This window comes from Balaenoptera borealis (assembly GCF_965194805.1).
Source record: "Balaenoptera borealis genome assembly, chromosome: 4".
Classification (NCBI taxonomy): Eukaryota; Metazoa; Chordata; class Mammalia; order Artiodactyla; family Balaenopteridae; genus Balaenoptera; species Balaenoptera borealis.
In genome coordinates, this window is record NC_138861.1 from 55,353,667 (window position 1) to 55,359,666 (window position 6,000).

Sequence of the window (6,000 nt, forward strand, 5' to 3'; positions counted from 1 at the left end):
TTACTCAATGTGAGCAACAGAAAGAATATAAACTGGAAAAAAATGAACAGAACTTCAGGGCCTTGTGGGACTATAACAAAGGATCTAACATGCATGTCATCAGAGTTCTGGAAGGAAAGGAAAAAGAGCAGGGTGGGAAAAGTATATGAAGAAGTAATGATTGAAGATTTCTCAAATTGCCAAGACATATAAGTCTACAGATTGAAAAGGCTGAGTGAAACTCAGACAGGATAAACTCAAAGAAATACACACCAAAACACATCATAATTAAAATTCTGAAATAAAGAGACAGAAAAAATCTTGAAGGCAGTGAGAGAGAAATGTCACCTTACCTTTATGGTAAAAAAGATTAGAATTACAGTAGATTTTTTATTTGAAATAAGTAAACATGCAAATACCATATGACACAGCAGTTGTACTCCTGGGCATTTACCTCAGCTAAATGAAGACTTATGTTTACACAAAAACCTGTGCACAAATGTTTGTAGCATCTTTATTTGTAATGGACAAATAGTGGAAATAACTCAGATGTTATTCAATGGGTGAATTGTTAAACAAACTGTGGTGCATCCATGCCCTGGAATACTATTTAGCAATAAAAAGAAATAAATTATTGATACATGCAACAATCTGGATAAATCTCCAGAGAATTGTGCTGAGTAAAAAATGCCAGTCCTAAAAGGTTACATACTGTTTGATTCCATTTATATAATATTCTTGAAATGATAAAAGCATAGAGATGGGTAAGAGATTAGTGGTTGCCAGGGATTACAGAGAAAGCAAATTGGGAAGAGGTTGTGGCCATAAAAGGGCAAAATGAGGTATCCTTTTGGCGATAGAAATATTCTGTATCTTAGCATATCAGTGTCAGTATCCTGGTTATGATATTGTACTATAGTGTTGCAAGATGTTACCATTGGGGAAAACGATTATTTCTTACAACCTTTAATTATAAAATACAAATTTGGAAAACAAGCAGAGTAAGCAAACAAACAATACCATGTGTTCTTTCTAAAATGTATGATTTTCTTATAACAGTGTATAGTACATATAGTCAGCTGGTAACAGAGCAGTCAGAGCTGACCAATATCATAAACCCTTGCTGTGCCCATAATTAGCCATAGTTCATTAATTGTGTATGGTTCAAGACACAGAGTACTTTTCCCCCTGATCTTCTAATCAACTGATTTTTCCTCAGAAAGTAGATAATGGTCATTGGAATAAGTATCAGACAGTTTAAATCAGAAATAATTAATTACTCTCAAATCTCTGTGCAAAAGATTCAATGCAAGTAATTTGGAGTCTTCAGGCCTTACTGAGTAGCATTTAATGATCTAGTTCTTTTTAGTTGAGACACTATTCCAAAGTAATTTGTTGTAGGTATGAGAAGCACTGATAAAGAAGGTCTTTCCTACTACAGTTTTGAGTATTCATAACTGGAAATTTTTAAGCCCTCTGAGGATTTGCTCAGAAGCTTTACATTGCAGAGCCAAGTTGTCTGGGGGTGTGTGGCCACTTCCTCCTGTCTTAGCTCTGAGAACTGCTGTGGAGCCGTGTGTCACCATGTGACCGCCAATGACACTACCGAAAGTTCAACTGCAGTGGGGCTCCTTGCTTCTTCCTTTCATTATTATGCAGCAAGCAATAGTACAGGTGCTATCTCTAGCTTCATTCATGTGTGGTCAAGTCTCACAAAGGTCCCTTCTTTATTAAACCTCAGGGAGGTAAACATTTAAACTATAACTAACCCCCTGGAACAATTATTTTTTCTATTAGCCATTGCATGACTGAGTTGGACTAAGCCTGAAACATCTGCACCTTACACTTTGTCCCCAAGTGCACCAGACCGTCAGCACCTTGGGAGGCACTGACTTAGCAAATATTGTGTTCTCATCACTTGTCATAGTAACTCCTGAGAGTAAGAGCTGAATAAACACTGCTGGAATGCAAACGTCATTGTTGTCTTGTTTTAAGAAACTGCCACAGCTATCCCAGCGTTCAGCAACCCTGAAGTCAGCAGCCGTCAACATGGAGTCAAGAGCATCCACCAGCAAAGACATTATGACTCACTGAAGGCTCAGAAGATAGTTAGCAGTTTTCAGCGATAAAGTATTTTTATTTAAGGTATGTACATTTTTTTTTTTAGATATAATGCTATTGCACATTTAACAGACTATAGTATAGTGTAAACATGCTACATTTATGTGCACTGGAAAACCAAAAAATCTGTGTGACTTGCTTTATTGCAATATTCATTTTATTGCGGTTGTCTGAAACTGAGCCCACACTATCTCTGAGGTATGCCTGTAATCAGTTTAGCAATCTTTTTTATTATGGTTAGTACTTTTTTTTTAAAGGTAAAGCTATTTTAATTATTTATTTATTTATTTATTTATTTATGGCTGTGTTGGGTCTTCGTTTCTGTGCGAGGGCTTTCTCTAGTTGCGGCAAGCGGGGGCCACTCTTCATCGCGGTGCGCGGGCCTCTCACTATCGCGGCCTCTCTTGTTGCGGAGCACAGGCTCCAGACGCGCAGGCTCAGTAGTTGTAGCTCACGGGCTTAGTCGCTCCACGGCATGTGGGATCTTCCCAGACCAGGGCTCGAACCTGTGTCCCCTGCATTGGCAGGCAGATTCTCAACCACTGCGCCACTAGGGAAGCCCCGGTTAGTACTTTTTTAATTTAAGAAATTCCTCTCTAATCCAAATATATGCTTCAACATTGTCTTCTAAAGTTTAAAATTTTTACTTTTCGCACTTAAGTGTTTAATCTATCTGTAACTAATTATTATGTACAGTATGAGGTAGGCATTCAGTTAGATTTTTTTCACATGGTTATTGATTGCTCCAGCACCATTTATTGAGTAGTCCCTGCTAGCTATGCTGATCTGCAATGCTTCTTCTAATCCTTATCAATCACAGGTCTATGTCTTTATGGCTTCCTTGCAGGCTTTCCATTTTTTTTTCATTGGTTATTTTGTCTTATTTCCATTGATCAAACTGTCTTAATTTCTAGACCTTTATCTAAATTTTGACATCTTGTAGGGTAATCTCCCACCGTGATTTTCCTTTTCAGGAATATTATGGCTCTTCTTGCCCAGTTGTTCCTTTAGCTTGTCAAATTTCATGAAAAACTCTTTGAGAGCTTCACTGTAATTACATTGAATCTGTACATTAATTTGGGGAAAATTGACATCTTTGTGATCTTGAGTTTTCCTAACATGAAATTTGGGGTATCTACTCATTTTTTTTTTATCTTTTAATGTCATCCAGAAAAGTTTTATAATTTTCTGCATACAGATCTCATGCATTTTTGTTAGATTTTCCCCTCCAAGCACCTTAAACATTTTATTCTATTGTAAATGCTTTCTTTCTCTCTACATTTTCTGCTTGTTGCTGGTGTATATGCCAGTCACATTAATAACTCCTCTTATTTCTAAAAATTTGTCTAAAAATTTGTGTTTAGATTCTTTGGATTTTTCTATATAACAATATCATCTGAGAATAAAACATAAATGTCTTTCTATCCAATCCTTACATCTTAAATTTATTCTTTGTCTTACTGTATTAAATAAAACCTCAAGAGATACTGAATACAACTGGTGACAGTGGTCATTCTTATCATTTCCTTATTCTGAAGGTAGTGCTTCTAATATTGTCTCAATATTGAATAACATTTACTTTAGATTTATATTGTATGTAGACAATGGAATATAGGGCATAACTTTGGAGATTAAATTGTGGTGATATTATTTATTAACATCAGAAATATAGGGAAATGAGCAAATGTGAGTAGGAGTAGAGGTCAGAAGTTCAACTAGTGAATGGTAACATACAAGTCCAAAATTGAACTCTTCATCTCTACTCAATGTGCAAATATGTTCATCCTTCAAGTCCCTTGTATAACATTCTTTGATTCTTTCAGGAAATCTTAGACACATCTTTCCCTATATGTTCATTAAACTATGCACACATCAGCTTTGCAGCATTTATAGCACTGCATTGAAATAGTGTGTTTACATGTTTAGTGGCCAAAATCCTATCTGCTATTCTTTTCCATTTTTTCCAACCCACAACAAATCTCTCAGTTGAAAATTCCTGTCAATTTGTCACTTTATCTATGAAGCACACTTTGAATCCATCTGATTTCATCCTCACCTTTACTTCTTTAGTCTAAGCCACTATTACTGCTCACCTGGGCTGGTATAGCCTCCTGTTGTCCCTGCCCCATTCTTGTTCCACCCCAGCCTGTACTCCATAGCGTTTTACTGATCAATTGAAATTATAAATTAAATCAAACCACTTCTTTGCCAATGGCTTCCCATATGCTAGGAATAAAATTCAGATTTCTTACCTGGGTTTAAAAAGTCCTGTGTTATTTGACCTCTTTTTACTGCATCCCAGAATTAGTGGCCTTCCTTTAGTTGCTTGAGCAAGCCCATCTCAACCTATCACTACCTCAGGGAGACCTTCACTAGTAGAAGAAATAAGACAAATAATATATATACTTGTATATGTAAGTAGATACATAATAACACAAATAAATAAGAACCTAGTAGAAGAAATAACACAAAAAATAAATCCCAGGAATAGAGAAGAGCTACATAAAAACAATGTAAGAAATAACAACAATGTTATTAAAATTCTCCAGAGAATATATAATTAAAGCATAGGCCAAGTAAATAAAGTGCAGTGGCAATGGTTATTGAATTTTGAGTCAGTAGTTCTGGGGGGTGGTCTGGGTTTTTAAATTTTTAATTAGTTAATTTAAATTTATTTTAATTTTAATATTGGTGATTCTGATGCAGACCATCTAAGGACAGCACTTTGAGAAATATCACTTTAGGAGTTCAAAGGAGGAAGACCACCTGGAATGAAGGGAGTTAGGAAATGCTTCATGATAGAGAATGGTTATAATCTGGGCTTCATAGGGGTGTTTGATTTGACATGGGGGAGTATGAAGAAAAAGGAATATCATTCAAAATAAAAAGCATAGGAGTAAAGATTTTCATAATATAATGGTTTCTAGATCTATGAGAAAAATTATTGACTATTCAAATAATTTTTTTAATTTAAGTTTTAAGATTTCAGGAATACTCACATATTGTCAATTATCCTCAAGCTATGGGGTAAATGTTCATTTGCATTCCAGAATATGTTACAGTTATGTTACTATCTACTATAAGAGAATATCAGCCCAGCACCCTGAATTCATTTCCATCAGGTCAGAGAACAACTAAGGTTTTAAAAATTGTGTTACTTTCTCTGTATTGAGGTCATAAAACTGCCCTGAGTCTCAGCACAGGTGGCCACTCTCTGTGTGAAATGCCCAAGCCTGTAAAACAAGAAGGTATGTCATGGATCTGTGGTGATCGCTGACAAAATGAGCGCCTCCCTCACGGCATCTGCCTGAGAACTGGCATAAGTCAAAGGCTTCATACGAGGCAGAAAACACAAAGCAGCCTAATTAACAAAATCCTTTCCCATGGAACTTGCACATTTATTTGGGAGCTGGGGCACCAATAAGTAGAAATGTGTAATCTACTCTCTTTAAAATATGGTTTGAATGACTTGTTTGTTTTCTACAGATTTTATTACCTATTAATAGCTCACTAGTTATTAGTGAGAACTCACCAGAAAGAAGTGAGTTCTTTAACTTACCCAGATGATCATTTTATTTCAGTAGATTTTGTGGCTACTGATATCCTTTCTTACTAATCACAGATGAAGAATTCTATAATTGAATAATTTTATGATTAACTAATACTAAGAGTTCAATCTTTTATTTTTTAGTAAACACTATCTTTGTCATATTTCTGAGATTTTTGGCTATTTCTTTAGGGGCTTTTTTTGGGGGGAAGAAAGAGTCAACCTGTTCAAATATGACTGCGATGCTGTCTTTATAATATATTACAATCACCATATATGGAAATATACTGATTTCTAACTTAGAAATAGAACAGCAAAAAATAGAATATTTATATTTAAGAATGGATATTTGC

The 6,000-nt window shown here is 35.4% G+C and overlaps 1 long non-coding RNA gene across 1 annotated transcript in view; it reads right to left on the minus strand.

Annotated features, from left to right (window-relative positions):
- The window catches only part of LOC309627482, a 46,641-nt gene that overhangs the window by 23,865 nt on the left and 16,776 nt on the right, over window positions 1-6,000 (minus strand). The window contains exon 1 of the long non-coding RNA XR_014243757.1: window positions 4,353-6,000. This exon is cut by the window's right edge and continues 16,776 nt beyond it. This is a non-coding gene — a long non-coding RNA (uncharacterized lncRNA). The remainder of the gene's footprint in view (window positions 1-4,352) is intronic.